The sequence below is a fragment of the Miscanthus floridulus genome, chromosome 14, assembly GCF_019320115.1.
Source record: "Miscanthus floridulus cultivar M001 chromosome 14, ASM1932011v1, whole genome shotgun sequence".
Lineage (NCBI taxonomy): Eukaryota > Viridiplantae > Streptophyta > Magnoliopsida > Poales > Poaceae > Miscanthus > Miscanthus floridulus.
In genome coordinates, this window is record NC_089593.1 from 70,451,532 (window position 1) to 70,472,797 (window position 21,266).

At 43.6% G+C, this 21,266-nt stretch overlaps 1 pseudogene; it reads left to right on the forward strand.

Annotated features, from left to right (window-relative positions):
• The first annotated feature begins 15,684 nt into the window (after positions 1-15,684).
• LOC136503690 (sulfate transporter 3.1-like) lies at positions 15,685-19,666 on the forward strand (annotated as a pseudogene).
• The last annotated feature ends 1,600 nt before the right edge of the window (positions 19,667-21,266 follow it).

Consider the following 21,266-nt stretch of genomic DNA (forward strand, 5'->3'; position numbering starts at 1 on the left):
GTGCAGCGATCCGCCTGCGCCGGCGGCGGCGACTATCCCTGCCCATGGATGGAGATTGCTCACAAAAACATTTGGAAGGAGATCGCGTTATGGCGGTGTACCGTGTACGTGCCAACTTATAGTACGTAGCACTTTTGGTGATATATATAAAAGGAAAATATTGTGCGGGATTTGGACACCGAGTAGGACTCGACACCGAGGGACGGAACCTCACTATAAAAACATATAGTTGGCTTTCGAGCACATGCTAGCCCGTGTGACAACCAAATCAAATAAAATGCCTCGTTTTTTCTTTCTATAGGAATGTTTGTTTTGCTTATTAGTTATATGCCGTCGCCTTCGCTGGCTGCTAAGTTTTTTTAAGATTACATATTACAACACACAGTGGCGGATCTAAAGGGGGGCTGTCGGGGCTACAGCCCCCTAAGCTGCCTTAATCCTTCATTAAATGCTGTAGCTTAGTGTGAATTCACCTTTAATTTTTAGCTTTAGTCCTAAATCTTCTTTGTTCAGCCCCTCCTTTGTCCCAATCATAGATCCGCCACTGACAACACAGACACTCACAAACGCATGCACACTCACTCTACGAACACGCGCACACAAATCCTATCCTTATAAGCAACTTCAAAAATTGGACCGGCAAATCTAAGTCACCTCAGTTGTCTCGTTGTTGACAAAAGCATCGTCTACAATTGAAAGTAGTCCTGCAAGGAGTCGACAGGATCTCAGGCCTAATTTTTTACAATTTAGCTCTTTTTTTTGAAGAAAATCTGCGTTTGGCCTCTTGAAAGACTTAAACTCATCTTTGGACCATAGGGTCGGCGCCAGGACTCATGGCGCCGAGGTAACACGTCTCGGCGTCATAGATCTTGGCGCCGAGGTGCCTGCTCGTGCACAGCAGAGCATCCTAGATGACGTTCATGTAGCCGGTACCTCGATACCAGAATATATGACGCTGAGGTCGGCACCACATATCTTGACACCGAACTCGGCGTGACAGATCTTGACGCCGACCAGGCCTCGTGGGCGACGCCGTGCGTGGCAGGAGGGGCGCAGAGGCCGGCCGGCGAAGCATTCGCATTTAACCCGCCGATGATGCAGGAGTATCTCCTCCTCCCTCTCTCTCTCTCTCTGTCGCTGCACCTGCACCCTGCCCCTGACCCCTGCAGCTGCGCGTACGCCCGCACTGTGCTACGCTGGTCGCTGCCACCGTCGTCGATCGTCATCGTTGCCGCCGGCACCTCCGGCCGATCGCCTGCCATCACTGCTTCTTGTTCAGTCCATTCCGTCTCTGCCGCCGCCCGCGTCGATCCATCCCAATTGAATTGACGAATGAATGCGAGTAGGAAGCGAGAGGAGTACTTGTACGTTGTACCACGGCCCCCAGTCCCCAGCTAGCCAACAGTGCTCGTCAGTGGCAGTGCACGCAGGCATCGCCTCCCCTAGTCCCCTGTGCTGTGCACGCCTCGTGTTGTGCCCCTCGGGCTCTGCATGTCTCTGTCCGTGCGAAACTTGCCAGCGTACGTACGTCTCCATCTCCATCGCCTCTCATCAGAAGGCATGCCACTTCGTTCATTAGTAGCATCTCTATCTCTAGGAGTATAGTATATTTAATTTACAGGTACTGTTGACAAATGTTTATTACAGAAGTATCAGTTAGTTTCCAAAATTTTTTGTCTTCTACAGTAAAAGATGCATGTACTAAATGTAGACAAAAAAAAACCTAATTACACAGTTCTCGACGAAATCGCGAGACGAATCTTTTAAGCCTAATTAGTCCATGAAAATCCTTAAGTGCTACAGTAACCCACATGTGCTAATGCCCGATTAATTAATATCATTAGATTCGTCTCGCAGTTTTCTGATGGGTTCTGTAATTTGTTTTTTATTAGTATCCAAAAACCCCTCCCGACATCCTTCCAACACATTCGATGTGCCACCTAAAAATTTTCACCTCTCCAACTAAGACCTTCTGCAATGTGTGGCCTCAGTGATGCTGTAGCATTTCGTTTGTATTTGGTAATAATTGTCCAATCGTTGACTAATTAGGCTCAAAACGTTCGTCTCGCAAAGTACAACCAAACTGTGTAATTAGTTTTTGATTTCGTCAACATTTAGTACTCCATGCATGTACCGTAAGTTTGATGTGACGGGAAATTTTCTTTTTGCATAGTGTCAAAGTTGAGAATTTGGTGGAACTAAACATGGCCTAAGCGGATGATATGAGCAGCCGAGCTCGACGCCAAGGTATGTGTGGTGTTGAGCTCGGCTATTCTGGCGCTCACTAGTAGAGAACAGACCTTTGATCCTCGACCAAAATGGGCTCTAGTCCTGAAATTTTTTGCGCCCGGGACTAGAGATACCTTTAGTCCCGGTTGGTGGCTTCAACCGGGACTAAAGGTCCCTGCCCAACGGCTACTGCGCCAGACAGAGGTGGCAGGGACCTTTAGTCCCGGTTTGAGCCACCAACCGGGACTAAAGGTATACTTTTACTCCTGGTTGGTGGCTCCAACCGGGAGTAAAGGTCTACTCCCGGGCCGTGGCTGCGCCCGGGGTTGGAAAGTTACCTTTAGTCCCGGTTGGATCCATCAACCGGGACTAAATGTTCTCCCTTTATAAATCGACCGTCTCCTCCTTCCTCCCCGAGCCCGAGCTCAGCACATTTTGAAGCTCACTGCAGTAGTGTTCTTGCTTCCTCCCTCCCTCCATTGTTCCTCCATCCATTCTTCGATTCCTCCGTCGATTTCTTCGATTCCTCCGTCGATTCTTCAGTTGTAAAGGTTACCAATCTCATACTCTCATTTTTTACCATTTTCTTATGCCATTTTGTTCACTATATATATTTATGGTTCTTTATTGTGGTTTTTTTCATTTGTAAGCAATTTGAACTCAAAATCACTTCAAGCTTGCATATTTACATGAAAGAAGGTTAAAGTATATATAAATATAAAGTTAGAAAATAGTTAGAAAATTATAGCAAATCCTTACTAGTTGAACTTGCGGACCGTGTTCAGGTCGGCGAGGATGTTCTCTGCCGAGCGGTAACGGACGTCAAGGAGGAGCTTTGATTCTACGAGGGAGAGCGACAACGGTCGTGGAAGACCGTGTTCCCTTCCTCGTAGAATCGGAGCTCTTCCTTGACCAAGTACGGTGCCGTCCGGTGGAGAAATGCTCGCCGAGCTGATCACGTAAGCAAGGTCAACTAGTACGGATGGTTATTTATTCACATGTCCCGATATCGTCGCAGTAGTCTGTCAATCACCGTACCTAAACGTAGTATATATAAATATAAAGTTAGAAAATAGTTAGAAAATTATAGCAAATCCTTACTAGTTCAACTTGCGGACCGTGTTCAGGTCGGCGAGGATGTTCTCTGCTGAGCGGTAACGGACGTCAAGGAGGAGCTTTGATTCTACGAGGGAAAGCGACAACGTTCGTGGAAGACCGTGTTCCCTTACTCGTAGAATCGGAGCTCTTCCTTGACCAAGTACGGTGCCGTCCGGTGGAGACATGCTCGCCGAGCTGATCACGTAAGCAAGGTCAACTAGTACGGATGGTTATTTATTCACATGTCCCGATATCGTCGCAGTAGTCTGTCAATCACCGTACCTAAACGTAGTAGTCTGTTATGTGTGTACATTCCCATTCTTCTGTTAATTTGCGGAAATATCATATGAATTACTTACCTGCCGCAGTAAAAGACGAGAACACAATGACCATTAAAAATATCATTGTTTAGAGATCTAGATAATTTTATAGTTTGTTAATTTTATTTGTTTATAAAAGGAGAAATTTATAGTGTATTAAAAAATAAGTATAGAGAGTAGATGGCAACTGCTTCCGGGTCCTCGGCCTCTCATGGGTTTCCAAAGCGACTTAGGCCGGGCCTTCCTCTCATTTCATGCGGCAAGTGTCGTGATGAGGCGAAGATTGTGATGGAGTACCGAGTGAAGAAGGAGGGTCCCAACAAGGATCGTATCTTCTACAAGTGTTCGGATCGCAATGTGAGTTATTTTATCGTATTTAATGATTATGGTTAGTTTATACCTATTTTCATGATGGTTGTGATTAAAGTTCTAATTTTTTGTTTTAATTTCAGTGGGATGGCAGTGGACGATGTTCAGGCTTCTACTGGGAGGAAGAGTATGTTGAACTCATGCAAAAATATCTTGCACAACAGGCAGATACGGCGGCTAATGAGGCAGTGATCCAGCCGAAGAAGCCCAAAGATGTTGCACAATCGGGGGATCTGTCTGTTTTAGTTGAGATTGGTCGCGAAATCTTTGTGCTCCTGAAATGTATTTTAGCTTTAGTTCTTTTAGTGGTAGTTGGGATTGTCTACATTGTAGCGATGCTTTCATAAATTTGTATCTTTTGTGGTGGCACGCATGTTGTATAAATAATTAATTATGATCTAGGTTTTAATATGATATTTATGTCATGTAATGCAGATAAGCCGTTATTGGATGTATAATGCTGATCGCCGCTCCCAAGAGTTCATTGACGGCGTGCATTCTTTGTTACGTGCGGCCGAGGCAAACAAACGCGACGGTTTCATGTGCTGCCCATGTGCCATATGTAAGAATACGGTGGAATATCCTTGCTCAAGGACTCTTCATTCACACTTGTTCAAGTCGGGTTTCATGCCAAACTATATTTGTTGGACAAAGCACGGAGAAACCGGTGTTGTAATGGAAGAAGGTGAAGAAGAACAATGGGACGACAATGATATTATTCCTGATGGTGCGTGCTTCAATGATACTGCAATGGGAGAAGCTGAAGAAGAGGTAGCCGCAGAAGATGAGCCGGCTGATGATCTTTGTCAGGTCATTCGTGATGCACAAAGAGAATGTGAAAGTGAAAAGGAGAAGATCAAGTTCGAGCGGATGCTAGAAGATCACAAGAAATTGTTGTACCCAACTTGTGATGCAGGGCAGAAAAAGTTGGGAACCACACTAGAATTGCTGCAATGGAAGGCAAAGAATGGTGTATCTGACAAGGGATTTGGAGAGTTACTAAAAATCCAAAAGAAGATGCTTCCGAAGTACAATGAATTGCCCGCCACTACCTATGAAGCAAAACAAGTTGTCTGTCCTATAGGGCTAGAAATAGAGAAGATACATGCATGTCCTAATGACTGCATCCTATACCGTGGCAAAGAGTATGAGAAATTAGATGCATGCCCGGTATGCCATGCGTCGCGGTATAAGATCAGGCGAGATGACCCTGGTGATGTTGAGGGCGAACGTCCGCGTAAGAAAATCCCTGCCAAGGTTATGTGGTATGCTCCTATAATACCACGCTTGAAACGTCTGTTCAGAAACAAAGAACATGCAAAATTGTTACGATGGCACAAAGAAGACCATAAGGTAGACAATATGTTGAGACACCCTGCTGATGGGTCCCAGTGGAGAGCAATCGACAGAGAATTCCCGGAGTTTGCAAATGACGTAAGAAACTTAAGGTTTGCTTTAAGTACAGATGGTATCAATCCTTTTGGAGAGCAGAACAGTAGTCATAGCACTTGGCCTGTTACTCTAAGTATCTACAACATTCCTCCTTGGTTATGCATGAAGCGGAAGTTCATTATGATGCCTGTGCTCATCCAAGGCCCGAAGCAACCTGGCAATGACATCGATGTGTACCTGAGACCACTTATTGACGAACTTCTCATTTTGTGGAATAAAGAAGGTGTACGTGTGTGGGATGAGTACAAACAGGAACACTTTGATCTGCGAGCATTGTTGTTCATAACAATCAATGATTGGCCTGCTCTAAGTAATCTTTCAGGACAGTCAAACAAGGGATATAATGCATGCACACACTGCTTCGGTGATATTAGAGGTGTATTCTTGAAAAAATGTCGAAAGGTCGTGTACCTTGGCCATCGTCGATTTCTTCCTGCAAATCACCCCGTAAGAAAGAAAGGCAAGCATTTTAAAGGGAAGGCAGACCACCTGACCAAGCCTCGCAACCGAACCGGTGAGGATGTACTCGATATGGTCAATGATGTGAAAGTCGTCTTTGGAAAAGGACATGGAAGCCAACCTATTCCGAAAGACGCTAACGGTCACGCACCCATGTGGAAGAAAAAGTCCATATTTTGGGACCTACCCTATTGGCAAGTCCTGGAGGTCCGTAGCTCGATCGACGTGATGCACCTGACGAAGAATCTTTGTGTGAACCTGCTAGGCTTTATGGGTGTGTATGGAAAGCCTAAGGACATATTTGAAGCACGACAGGACCTGCGTTGTTTGAGAGAAAGAGACAACGTGCATCCAGAGAAGATAGATGATGGACGCCATTACTTACGTCCTGCTAGCTACACTCTAAGCAAAGAGGAGAAGGAAATCATGTTTGAATGCTTAAACAACATCAAGGTACCATCTGGATTCTCCTCGAATATAAAGGGTATTATAAATGTGCCAGAGAAGAAATTCTGTAACTTAAAGTCCCATGACTGTCACGTTCTCATGACGCAATTACTTCCAGTTGCATTAAGAGGAATTCTACCTCCAAATGTACGTCTAGCCACCGTGAAGCTATGTGCATTCCTCAATGCAATTTCTCAGAAGGCAATTGATCCAACTGATCTAGCTAAACTACAGAATGATGTGGTTCAATGTCTCGTCAGCTTTGAGTTAGTGTTCCCTCCTTCCTTCTTTGATATTATGACACACCTCCTAGTTCACCTAGTCAAGGAGATTTTCACTCTCGGTCCTGTATTCCTACACAACATGTTCCCCTTAGAGAGATTCATGGGAGTCCTGAAGAAATATGTTCACAACCGTGCTCGCCCAGAAGGAAGCATCGCCAAGGGCTATGGAACAGAAGAGGTCATTGAGTTCTGTGTTGACTTTATTCCCGACCTTGACTCGATTGGTGTTCCTGAATCGAGACATGAGGGGAGACTAAGCGGAAAGGGGACACTAGGGAGGAAAACATATATTGGTACGGATGATGATTATTTCAATAAAGCGCACTACACAGTTCTACAGAACTCCTCTTTGGTAGATCCGTATATTGAGACACAGAAGGATCTCTTACGATCCGAGTTTTTAGGGAAGACTGAAGCTTGGATTACGCATAAGCACATGGAAACTTTCGGCGGTTGGTTGCGAAAAAAATGTCAAGGTGATGAGAGCATCCATGAGCAACTGTATTTATTGGCTATGCAACCATCATGGCATATCGTCACATACAAAGGGTACGAGATAAATGGGAACATATTCTACACAGTAGCCCAAGATAAAAGGAGTACCAACCAAAACAGTGGTGTCCGCATAGATGCCACAGACCCGAATGGGAATAAGCAGACATATTATGGACGCATAGATGAAATATGGGAACTAGAATATGCACCTACTTTGAAGATCCCATTGTTCAAGTGCCAATGGGTCAAGGTGACCGGAGGCGGGGTAACAGTAGACAACGAGTATGGAATGACAACAGTAGACCTTAGTAATATTGGGTACAAAGACGAACCATTCGTCCTTGCCAAGGATGTGAATCAGGTGTTCTATGTCAATGATATGTCTACCAAACCAAAAAGAGGGAAAAACGATAATGACTCAACCAAAGAGCCAAAGCGCCACATAGTTCTTTCAGGGAAAAGAGTCATCGTGGGAATTGAGGACAAGTCGGACATGTCAGAAGAATATGAAAAGGATGACCGAATTCCGCCCTTCAAAGTGAACAAAGACCCTAGCATCTTGGTAAATGATGAGGACACTCCATGGTTACGAAGCGATCATAACCAAGGGACATACGTAAAGAAGAAGTTCACTGCTGTGCCCACTTGATGATATAGTGATTTAATATAGTGTGTGTTTAAGATATTATGTAATAATTGTGAATTCAGATGTTTATTATGTCATGTTTCAAATTAAATCAATGTTTGATTTGGTGGGATTTCTCTCTCAAAAAGGTAAATTAGGATACTGAGTGATGAAAAATTAAAATATTAACGTTAAAATGATGTGAAAACAAATTTCCTGTCCAAAACCAATAGTTTTAATAATTTTAATTAAACACTACATTTTTGCATTAACGAAATAATAAATATTAGTTACATTATGTTTTATAATTCTAACAAAAAATAAAAAAAGTTAGGTTATCGATTTTTCCTATGTGCAATAAACAAAAAGAAAATTCATATTTTTAACAAAATAATTTTATGCCTTTTATTTAATTTACTATGTATTTAACAAAAACTATTGCATTTCTATTGTATTTAACAAGACTATTGCTTAAAACAGGCGGGAAACGAAACTGCAGGCCACCTTTACTCCCGGGTGGGAAGCCCACCCGGAAGTAAAGGTGGGCTGCAGTTTCGTGGCCCGCCAAAAAAAACCCTTTACTCCTGGTGCGTGTTATCAACCGGGAGTAAAGGTATACCTTTACTCCCGGTTGGTAACACGCACCGGGAGTAAAGGTACCTTTACTCCCGGTTGGTAATACGCACCGGGAGTAAAGGGTTTTTACTCCCGGTTGGTGGCTGGCACCGGGAGTAATTCTCTCTGATATATAACCTCCAGCGCCTGGCGTAGATCGATCCGCTCGTCTTCTTCCTCGTCGAACACCGCCGCCCTCTTCTTCCTCGCGCCGCGTCCGTTCGCCTTCCGTGACACCGGCGCCGCCGTCTTCTTCCTCGTGCGGCCTCCACCGCACGCGCCCGTGCCCCTCCTCCGCGCGCGCCCGTGGCCCTCCACCGCGCCCTCCTCCGCGCCCGAGGCCCTCCACCGCGCGTTGCCCCACCGCGCCCGAGGCCCACACTGCCGAGCTTGATCGAGGTGATATATTCGTCGATCTCTTTGTACATTCGTCCGAGCCCTCCACTGCCGAGTTATAGATCACGTCGAAAACTACAACTTTGGTGTAAGCCATGTCAACGCTCGAGGTCGATTGAAAATTCCAAATTTTGAATCACAAAATCTAGGAACTAAAAATGAATATTTGGAACTCTAAATGATTTTAAATAAAAACATATCTTAAGGCAAGTTTTGAATATTTGGATATTATATGGATAAATTAGCAAGTTTAATTATAGTGTCAAAAACTGCATTTTATGGTACAAAAATACATTTTAAGATCACTGGGACCTGAACTCATGACAAGTATAATTAAGGACCACCAATGAAAATACTTTAGAAATTAATTAGATCGATGTAAATCCATGGCTTGTATAATAAACACGCTATATATTATTTGGAAACAACGCTACGAACCATCCGCTAATGAACTTTCGTTACAAACTCCTCAGGATGGCAACCATTGTCGTTGTCACTAAAGCTGAAAATGATCCAGCCCATCAACCGCCATATATTCATCACTATATGATATGCCATTATTCCAAGATGCAGTTTCAATAGAAGAATTTTTTCTATCTTCATAGATCAATGTTTGTTAACGAAATTTTATCCAAATATATTCATGTAGGGTCTTTTTTTTGAAGGATTTGTTGTAGGATATATAATGGTCAAATAGGAACTCAATTTTGATACCCAGTTTGTAAACTAAGCGTTTTTTAGTTTATCAAAAATATCACATGTGATGATAGCATTTTTGGTTGGACTTGCATGCATGGCTACAGACAAATGAAGGAAAACTTCAATGTTTCTTCATTTGTGAACTTTGAATATACAGATATAATATATTAATGTTGCTAAAGTAATATGAGCATTACATATTTTTTTTTGGGAAGACTATCTTCAAACTTTATATCATAGCATCAGAGATCGCCTGTAGAAGAAGAAAATAAATTCTTATCATTTCGGAAATAGTAATGGTTATATGAGCAATAAGACACATACTTACATTTCATAATGACTTATACTTACATTATTAACATAGAATTTTCTCATATGATGAATGACTACATGGTTCACATGGTACATAGGATCACAACATCACGCACCGACACCGCCCCGGCCCGCCTCACGTCGTCGTCATCGTCAGCACGCCGGCCCGCCTCACGTCATCGTTGTCAGCACACCGGCCACCGCGCCGACACGTATATATACGTCATTTGTATTCATATGCATTTCGTCCATGCGTTTCTATGTATACGGCGGAGCACCGCCGCCCTCGTTCACCCATGTGTACAGACATATATACGGCGGAGTGGAGCACCGCCACTCTTGTCACACCGCCCTTTCTCGTGCCCTAATTCACCCTAGTACCGACGTAGTTCGTCCTAGTGTGGCGAATTGCGTCCGTGACCGAGGGGCAAGATTTAATAATGCATATTGTTTGTAGATTTTACGCATGTAATAAGCAAAGATTTGACGTACTATATATTGGTTTTGTTTTTTGAAGCTAGATGGCCGACCCGAGAAATATGGATGAGGAGGAGTTGATGATGAATTTGATCAACACTGGCACTCAAGTTGCCGGCGATGATGGTGCTAAAAATAACGTGCAAGAGGATGCAGATGACGGGAGTCAGTACTTAGCTCTTGAACAAAATGAGCAACAACATATTGGCCAAGTATATATTTTTTATTATTAGCTATATATATTATCATATGTCTTATGTGTGCTCATGACATTAAAAATAATGTTTATGTTTTGTAGCCCTCTGGATCGACATCAACAACTACAACAAAGAGTAAAAATGTTCGAGGTCCCAAAAAGCCATTGGAGGGTCGCTTCATCATCTCGGAGTTCAATGTGGATACAGGAGAACCGGGGGGGGGCCGAATAAAATGAAATTTGTGCACCACTGTGGTTACCTTGTACGGGACCGGCTCCCGATTAGTACCCGTGAATGGAAGAAGAAGACCAATGCTCCTCATATCAGTTTTGTCTCCGATCGTGACAAGGCGTTAATTTGGAATGATGTCTTGGTACATTTCACGCTCCAAACAGATGGTTATGATGATATAATAGATGGTGATGAATTGAAGGAGCGAGTTAGGGATTGGGCAATGAAGAAGATGGCCACCCAGTTTCAGACTTGGAAGAAACACCTATACACGACGTATGTCAAGAAGAACATAGCACCAGATTTTACTGTCCCAGGCCCGATCTCAAAGCAGAGGCCCTATTGGGATGAGTTTGTACAGTACAAGACTTCGGAAGAGGGTGTGAGTCGGGTGATAAAGAACCAACGTAATGCCCAACAGAAGACATACCACCATACCTTGGGATCAGGTGGCTACCCGACTGCCATTAAGAAGTGGAACAAAATGGAAGCAGACCTTCTTGCCAAGGGTATCAGACCAGAATCACTCGAGTGGGGAGAACGTGCAAAGAATTGGTTTTTCGGTCATGGGAGAACACTAGACCAGGAGACAGGGAAGTGCGTTTATGGCGCAGGACTGCAAGAAGTAGCAGAAAGATTGTTTTATGCTCAGAGAGCTACTGCTAGTGGTGCGTTCAAGCCCAACAGAGAGAAGGATGAGCTAACATACGCCATCGGGACTATTGAACATGGTGGCCGAACTAGAGGCAAAGGAAGTGTCTCGTGGGAGCATGGATTCTCTCAGGACAGACCTTCCTACAGAAGTCGCCAGAGAAAGAAGGAAGAAGAGGCACAGCGGCTCCAGAGGTTGGAGGAAGCGGTGCGTGAAGCACAAGAGCGGGAAAAAAACCTTGAAGCGAGAATGCAGGAGGAAATCAAAAGGCAAGTGCAAATAGTAGTGAGTGCAAGCAAGCAGGCATCAGAGCCAGGAATCAACATTAGCCAATCTGTTCAGTTGAAAAGCAGATGCGCTTCCACGGAGATACCAAATCAAGGGGACACAGGACTGCGCTTCCCTGTGGATGACGTCACTGAACCTTGTACAACGTGTGAGCTACACATTCCGAAGGAGAATTCCACAATCAAGGTGGCTATCGGTCTTGTTAATCCTATCGACCGAACCAAGACACCAAGGATTCATGGGAATATAATCCAAGAAGGATATGCTACCATCTCGGTAGATAAAGCTGAAAAAGGTTTTAGTGATTTGCCTCTTGACATTCCTGGAGGTGATGGCGAGAAGACTCTAGGAGAAGCGGAGAAGACATTCATTCTATGGCGCAAGCGCTACATCATCATTCCAGGGATGTCGGCTCCACCTCCTCCTGAACTACCTCACCATAGGTACGTGTGGATGAAAACACTACATCATTAATTTGTATTGGCTTAAATAATTAACAATCTGCTCATAATAATATGTCATTCCTTTTTTTGTAGCAGATCCTCCCCCAACCTAAATCCAATTGTTCAATCGCCAGATCATCATAGTGCTCTGCATGATGACATTGTGTTGGAAGACGAGGCTGCATCCACACCATCTCCAAGGAGGTCTCCAACGCCGCAGCCGCCACCTCCAAGGAGGTCTCCAACGCCACTGCCAACACCTCCAAGGAGGTCTCCAACGCCTCCCCCGCCCCCGCCTACCAAGAAGCCTAGCAAGAGGCCAGCCCCTCAAACAAAGAACCAGTCCCCGCCTACAAAGAAAGCCACCGTGAAACCAATGGCTATTCCTAAAATAATATCTGAAGAGAAGGAAGAAGGAACTGATGCATATAAAAAAGACATGTCTAGATTCTATGACAAACTTAAAATGAATCAAGAAGCAAGGAGAAACCCGGAGAAACCGTACTTCTTCGTAGCTCCGGATATTCTAAGAAAAAAGGTGACTTCTTACCAGCAACAACAGCGGGAATCTCGTAAGCCGTCCAAATCAACGTTATCAGACTATGACCGCACTCTCACCAAGTCAATTGAGGCGGCACAGAAAAAGAAGCGGGCAGTGAAAGGAGTTGCCCAACTCGGACAACAAGCGCACCAATCAATCCCCCCACTAGTTGTTGGTAATGAATATGGTTCGAATTTAGGATTAATGCATCAGGCAAACATACCTCCGGATGTCGATTTGGATCACCTTGGTGAATTTCTTGATGAGACTGGTCTCGACCTTTACCAGATGTTTGGTGATGGAAACATTGAGAGTGCGGCGGAGGTTGATATTTGGAAGAAAAAATTTGTACTAGGCCAGAGTCTATACAACCCTCAAGCCTTATCTGATCTGGGGACGCAAATGTACCTGCTAAACAAGTGGTACATGCAGGCGTCTACCAGTGGAGACTTCTGCGTTGGTGTCAGAATTAGAGACGAACATTGGTTCCGTGGCGATGATGTTATGTATGTTGACTTTGCAGAATTTCATCAACTATGCCACCTGACCTCTCTGGACAAAGTTATCATTAGCTGCTATTGCCTGTAAGTAATAATTCTTTCGATCTATTATTAAACTCATCATATGTGTGTATATGCATATAAATTATCCTAACAAGTACTATATATATGCAGATTTACAATGACAGAGCTCAGAAAGGAAGGCTGCAATGAAATTGGTTTTGTTGATCCCCATATAGTATTCAAAGACCCAATTACTCCAAAGACTAATTGGAAGTCTGAGTCAGAGAGTAACCTCATGAACTTCTTAGTGAACCAACGCCACAAGAAGGATATACTCTTTCCCTATAACTTCAAGTGAGTGTTAATCATGTCGATCATAGCCTTAATGGCTCATATGTTGATTCTAGTTAATTAATGAGTGTTATGCGTTATATCCTATAAACATATGCAGCAATCACTGGATATTGATGGACATCGATCTGGTGAAAAGTCACTTGATAATCTATGACTCGATGAGAAAACCACAACAAGACTACCAAGATATGATAGATATTATCCAGAGGTAATTTCGGGATCTCTAGCAACTATATATACACACAAACATGATGATTAACTATATCTGATGACGTGGCAAATTTTTTATTGGGCAGTGTTTGGAAAACCTTTATTGAGAAGCAACACATGGAAAAATGCAAAGCGCCACTGAATGTAATCCCTTTGAAAGTAAGTCCCCTGAATCGCATCATCTTTATTAATTAAACATATAGCTTTCACCGGATCACCAGATTGGATGACAAATCTTTTTCTCGTAAAGTGGTGTCTGAGGCAGGAACAGGGGAACAACTACTGTGGTTACTATGTTTGCAAGTTTATCAAGGTGCTCTCCCAAAGAACTCCTACAGAGAGACTCAAAGTACGTTAAAAATACACTATATATTCATTTAATTATTATTATTGATTGTGTTACTATGTCTTTATATATATATATGTACATATATTAATTTATTTTCCTTTAATTCAAACCTGTAGACTCGATGGTTGGAGGAAAAGGTCATACGGCAAGACCAAATCAAAGCAATTCAAGAGTCTATAGCCGGATTTTTTAATGAGCAGGTCATCGATTCCAAGGGCGAGTTCTACTTCGACCCAACACTGCCATTGAAGCCAAGCTAGAGGATGAGAGGAAACTTGTTATGTCACAACAACTATAATGCAATCTTTTGTAATATATGCACATGAAATAATATAATATAAAATACACATATGCATGCATGCATGTAAATATATATATGATGCATGCATGCATATATATATATATATATATATATATTTCTATGCTTGAATTGTGTGATTTAATACGTTCATTGTGCTTGAACCGAAACATACTATATGCGCGTATAAATGTATAATTAGCAGCGTACAATACGACTTCGAAAACCTATTTTGAAAAGAAAACAAAAAAATAAAAAGAAAAGAAAAAAGAAAAAAACCTTTAGTCCCGGTTCGTATTACCAACCGGGACTAAAGGTGCCGGCCATCGTGGCATGTCAGGAGGCACCTTTAGTCCCGGTTGGTGTTACCCACCGGGACTAAAGGTCCTCCTTTAGTCCCGGTTCCTGACCCGGGACTAAAGGACCTCCCCTTTAGTCCCGGATGCTTGCTCCCGGGTGGGGAACCGGGACTAGAGGGGGTTTCCCACCGGGAGTAAAGCTCGGTTCTCTACCAGTGGCTGAGGTACTGGCCACGTGAACGTCACTTAGGATATCCTACTATGTACGGGCAGGCACCTCGGCGTTAAGATCTGTGGCGTCGAAACGTGTTACCTCGGCGCCATGAGTCCTGGCGCCGACCTCAGGGTACAAAGATGAGTTTAAGTCTCTAGGAGGTTAAACGTAAATTTTCATAAAAAAAGGCCAAATTATAAAAAATTGGGGATCTCATGTGAGTGGAAACTAAGGGTGTCACCTTACCTCATCTGGCAGCCCAGCTCACAAAGTATGTCAAGCCCAGGAGGAGAGCAAGCACAAGAGAATCCAGACGTGTTCGGTCCACAGCGGTCCATCAGTGTGTGTGAGTTATGTTCTGGTAGTAGGTAATTCTGAGTTTCTAAAGAAAATGTTACAGGGAAGCCCCGACTTTGAGCTTGGTCATCAATGTAAAAAGAACATAAACACATTCGGGAACAAGCCCCCAAGACAACGCGAATAGACCTGTGGTCTAGGGGTAGGACTGTCCATCAAGGTTCAAACCCTAGGGTCGCACCTTTTTCTAGAAAATTTAGGGTACACGCACGCGTACCTCCCAATCTCTTCTTTGCGTGTGTACGGACACACACGTATATGTATAGGTTGTGTGTGTCTAAGTTATACCTGATAAAAAAAATAAGCTCTCGAGACGATGTCGGCTTCTTGCCGGAGCACCGCTATTCATACTCGTTTTCTTCTTTCGAATCATTCTGGATCCCTCACACACCTGGTATCTTTACCTTTCGAGCCCTGGATTTCATTTGCTCCCATCATCACTTCACCCGACTACAGAAATCTCGTGGTGCCATGGATCCGAACACCGAGGCGGCATTTGACGAGATCCTCAAGCGGTTCGACGATTTTGATGCGCACTGGGAGCAACGCTTCACTGATGTCAAGTCCACAGTGAAGCAAGAGACTTCATTGTCGACGCCCATGTGAATGCAATCAAGCAGTACTACGCGCCTCAGTATGACGCAATCCAGGCCTCCAGGGCATCGACAATTGGGGAAGACACTTCGACCAGCGCATCTACGATATCGAGGAACATGTCAACGACCTTGAGCTCCTGCTCTTATTAGAGATCCATGACTAACGGAATGAATGTGTGGTGGCTTCGGGAGTCCACCGTTGTGTGGTTCAACGACTGGCATCCTAACATCAAGGGAATCATCGACGACATTCGTGTCGAGGTCGGGAAGCTCTCTAAGCATTGGGACCAGGCAATGTTCGAGATATCTACCAGTTGCCCCAATCTGATGGCTTCGTTGGAGCTGGTCTCCTTGTGCCGACGGGCACCATGCCACACCAACAGCCAAAGGGTACATTTGAGATCCCTCCCAACTCTCCTGACCCTTCCAATTATGCAGCCAATTGCATGGATTCTTCCTTCAGCCATCCTATAGCTTCGGTGAGTCCCCTAAAATGAATTTTCTCCTTTTCAATGGTGATAACCCTCAATTGTGGATTTCTCATGCCACAACATATTTGGAGATGAACTCTGTCGATTCGAGTCTTTGGGTTAAGGTGTGTTCCATGCATTGCATGGGCATGGCCGCACGCTGGCTGCAGTCTATTGAGTTCGCCTCTCTTCTCTCGATTGGCCAGTATTTTGCCAGCTGGTTCATGAGTGTTTCAGCTGTGACCAACATAAATCAGCGTTTTGCTCCATGTCACTTCCTACAAAAAAAATCCTCCATGTACACGATAAAATATGCTCATGAACATGCTCATTTCCTTTTATTCCAAAGTACGTTGATGATGTTTTCAATATGTGAAATCATGTCATTTTTACCGTCAACAAATGACTTGTTTGGTTTGTCGAGAATCGGAATCCAAAAACTCGCCTAAATGGAGACGTGGGTTGTCGGCAAGCAACTGAACCTCAGATGAAAATTTCTTGTCTCTTACTCATTGTGGTTTGCCCTCTCTACACTTGAATTTACATTCATATATTGTGATTGTGTAGTTGTAGTTGTAGCTCTACTAGTTGAGTAGAGTAGCTAGAGAAGTTTAACCTGTGTAGCTCAACTAGTTGTAGTTGCTAGCCTTTAGTTGTTAGTGCTCTAGTAGTAGTGTTAACCTTGCTACTAGAATTATTTGGGGGGCTTGCTTTGAAGTGCACTAGGCTAGGCAAATAGTTGCTACTAGAAACATCTCTCATACTAAATCAATCTTGTCTAGTGCTGTGATTTAAAAGAAAATTTTTATAGGCTATTCACCCCTCTTGCCATCCTAGATTCTTACAAAGGGGCTGATACATTCGTTTTATATTCAGTTTGGTGAATATTATAATGCATATTTGAGACCTTAAACGAACCGAAATGAAAAACATTTTAACTGGAATGTTTTAGATCCCTTAGAGTACGACAACATCAAAATCATTAATCTTATATTCAGTTTAGGTCATTTCTCCATCCGAGTATTTGAAAAATTCAAAAAGAATGCTTCAAAATCATTAATCTTAAAACATAATTTATGTACCCTAAATGATTTTAAATGAAAAGTTTGTCAGCTGCAAATTTGCATACCTCTTTAAGTACTAAAACTTTGGTCAAGGTAGTTCTTTAATCCGAGGTACTTTGAAAAATTAAGAGAAAACGAATTTCAAAATTTGAAAACTTAAAAGAGAAATTTTGGGCATGCAGTGATTTCAAATAAAAAAGTAATCAATTACAAAGTTGCAGGTCCCTTACAGTACAACTTTGATTTAGGTCTTTTCTCCACGTGAGATCTTTTGGGGGGAAAAGTAATAAAACTTATTTTAAAATCTAAAAACTTTAAACAGTTTTTTCGTGCACTAAATGAATTCAAATAAAAGGGTCATCAACTACAAAGTTGTAGATACATTCGAGTACTACAATTTTGATACAAATTTTGTCATCATCCAACTTTATCTAAACCTTATCTCAGCTCGGCAGTAAGTAAAAAATCATGATCTAGACCTTATCTCAGTTGGACTAAAAGAACCTTACTGCTTATAAGGACATTCTAAAACAAACTGTTAAACATTTGTCAATTGGTAAAATATATATTGAAAATCAATCTATCAACGGCATGAAGATCTGTGGATCTATCTTGGCACTCCCACTAAAAAACAAATCGAGTGGGGATGCACACGTCATGTGGATCTACCGCGGATTTACGATATATATATCTTTATCTCATACAACTAAAAAGAACAAAAGTAAGACAATTTTTTGGTGCGATATGTTTTGGGGTCGCTCTTCCCTCCCTTGCGATACCACGGCTCCGATAGGAAGGCGTCGTACGCCGAGAAGGAAGGTGGGATCACCAGAAGCTCGCACTCCCCCCCCCCCCCCCCCCCCCCCCCCCCCCGCGCAATCAACGCAGCTGCTAAGTAAAAGGAAATCACCGATCAAAAAGATTCAACCGATTCTGTCTACCTAATGCAAAATAATTTCCACAACCCACCGGCGACGCACGGAAAAAAAGGAAAGAGATTACGGCAGGGAAGATGAAATGGGAAAGTATTGGAAAATAAGGGAAGAGAATACGTGAGGGAAGAGAAAAGGAAATTGAAAATTACGGGAAACCTGATTGCCCACCACGCGCGCGCGATAAACTCCGTTTCCACCCCCACATCCTGCCAATCCTCCGGGGATCGCCACTCACCAGGCCAAATACAGGAAGGAATTGCCGTAGGGAGGAGAGATCATCACCATCGGGATGATGAACATCCTCGACTCCTTCACGCCTTGCTACCTCATCACTGGCCCCTTCTCACAGTCCACCGTGAACTACAACGCCGGGTGCAAGGCAGCCATGTTGAACGTGGTCATGTCGCTGGCGGTGATTGTAACGCTGCTGCTCCTTACTCCGCTGATCACTACACCCCGCTGGTGGTGCTGTCGGCGATCATCATCTCCGCGATGCTGCGACTGATTGACTACCATGCCGTGCTCCACCCGTGGCAGGTCGACAAGGTGGATTTCTGCTTCTGCATCGGCGCCTACCTGGGTGTCGTCTTTGGCAGCGTCAAGATCGGGCTGGTCGTCGCCGTCTCCATCTCCGCCCTCCGCGCCTTGCTGTTCATCACACGGCCCCGAACAACGGTGCTCAACTCGGCAACATCCCAACTCCATGGTCTATTGGAGGATGGACCAGTATGCCGCCACGCAGACGGTGCCCGGCGTGCTCGTGCTGCGCATAGGCACGCCCATCTACTTCGCCAACGCCAGCTACGTGCGAGAGAGGTAAGCAATGCAGGCAGGTTGATCAACGGATTCGAACTCAATGGAGGGATGACGAGAACGATCTGGGTCCTACCTACCGGTGTTTGGTTTGATCAGTATCTCGCGGTGGAACGACGACGAGGAGGAGCGCACCAAGGGTAAGGGCGAGATTGGCATGCAGTACGTTGTCCTCGACATGGGTGGTGAGTAATCAGTTGCATGGTTTTCTCTCAACTCTGAAACTTGACCGATCTGCATCAGAAACTTGATCTGTATTTTCTTCATGCTGCAGCGGTCAGTAGCATCGACACGAGTGGGACGAGCATGCTGGCCGAACTCAGGAAGTCCATGGACCGGAGGGGAATGCAGGTAAGAGCCGAACCAATCACACACTCCCATCCATCCAGCGCTGATTTAGTCCTTTATTTGTTGTCAACTCCAGCACAGTTCTGAAATGTCATATCATGCCGCTTGCATGAACCCTGGCTGATTCCGTAGTGCTCTTCCATGTGTCTTTCATTAAGATCGAGCTGGCGAACCCAGGCAGCGAGATCATGAAGAAGCTGGATAGAGATCATGAAGAAGCTGGATAGCTCCAAGGTGCTGGAGTAGACCGGCGACGAGTGGATCTTCCTGACGGTAGGCGAGGCGGTGGCATCGTGCGCCTACGTGCTGCACTCGCACAGGCCAAGCATGGTCAAGGACAGCGTCGCAGCCCTTGAGATCATGGTCTGATTGATCGATACGAGGACCCTCAACCGTGTAGTAAGAATTATATAACTTGTCCGTATGGATGCATATATTAGTTGCATTTCAATGTTTTTTAAGATTATTCTTTTATCCTCTTCAAGAAAATATATTCAATTATGATTTTGCTTTGTTGAACTTTTGCTACAGGTTTATGTCTCAAAAAATGAGCAACAGTTTACTGGCCGCGATGCCTATCGACAATATCAAAAGGAAATTGATGCTTATCTTTTTCTGTGATTTTTGCTCTTATTCATATTGGTACTAGGTATTGGACTTCCTGAAACTTAAACATCCCCTGTTTTTGCTTCTTTTGGGAGGCTCCTCTAAGGTACAAAGCAAGCTTTCTCCTCGCCCCTAACTGTAGTGTGTTCTCATTACTATGTGCAGCAAAAGTGGTGTCGTGATGTTTCACGACACAAAACTTGGATGATGATACTACTATTAGGAGCACCCGAGTGTAGCCTTGATTTAATGAGCAGATCCCTAAAATATATGTCATCCATGTGTATCCAGTGACCAATTAAATGGCTGGCTTGTTGTCTATGTAAACATATATGTGTTATCCATGTATTTTTGTTCATTCTTTTCTTGTCATATATATGTATATACTTTCGGTGGGAGATTTGGAATGAATAAATATTCAAAACAATGATATCTAGGGGAATGGATGAAAATATCGTGCAATGACATAATGGAATATAGTAAAATTTTACTGTTACTCAGAGGGTAAAATCATCATTTTTGTATGGAACCTAACAGTATAACATACGCTCATACATATGTATAACAATATAATCAATGTCCAAACATCAGGATTGTAATATCTTTTTGTAGTAACAGTATAACATGCTCATACATATGTTATCGTGATTATTATGTTTTCCGTCTGCAGCAGCCCAGTTCTCGCCGGCACACGACCGAATTCGATGAGCGCACGTGCATCCGTGCCATGGGAGAAGAGCGGAGTAGAAGAAGAGAGGACTAGATCGAGAGTACCACTACGCGTTTGGTTGTGGTGGAAGTGGACTCTACTCCCATGTCCCCTCACTCTCACCGGTAGCTGTTGCTCAACAGCTGAAGTGCTTGCTGAGGATAATGTACGTGTGATTGTGGATTATGCGTAGTTTGGTCTTTTCTCATTTTTTCCTAAAAATATTACCATTTTTTTAATGTTAATCCAAAAATATTATGAAGCATCATACGGACCTGCTGTTAGGTTAACACATTTCTATAATTATTATCATGGTATATTATTGTCGGTACAGAAAGTGACCAACTAGTAAATATTTATAGTTTTGTTGTACGTTGTGATCGGATGTGGCCTAGCACTCAATGACACAAGATTTATACTGGTTCAGGCAACATGCCCTATGTCCAGTGTGGGTCGGTCGGTGACTTTATTCCTGAGCCCAGGTGCTCGAAGTCTATAGTGGGGTTACAAAC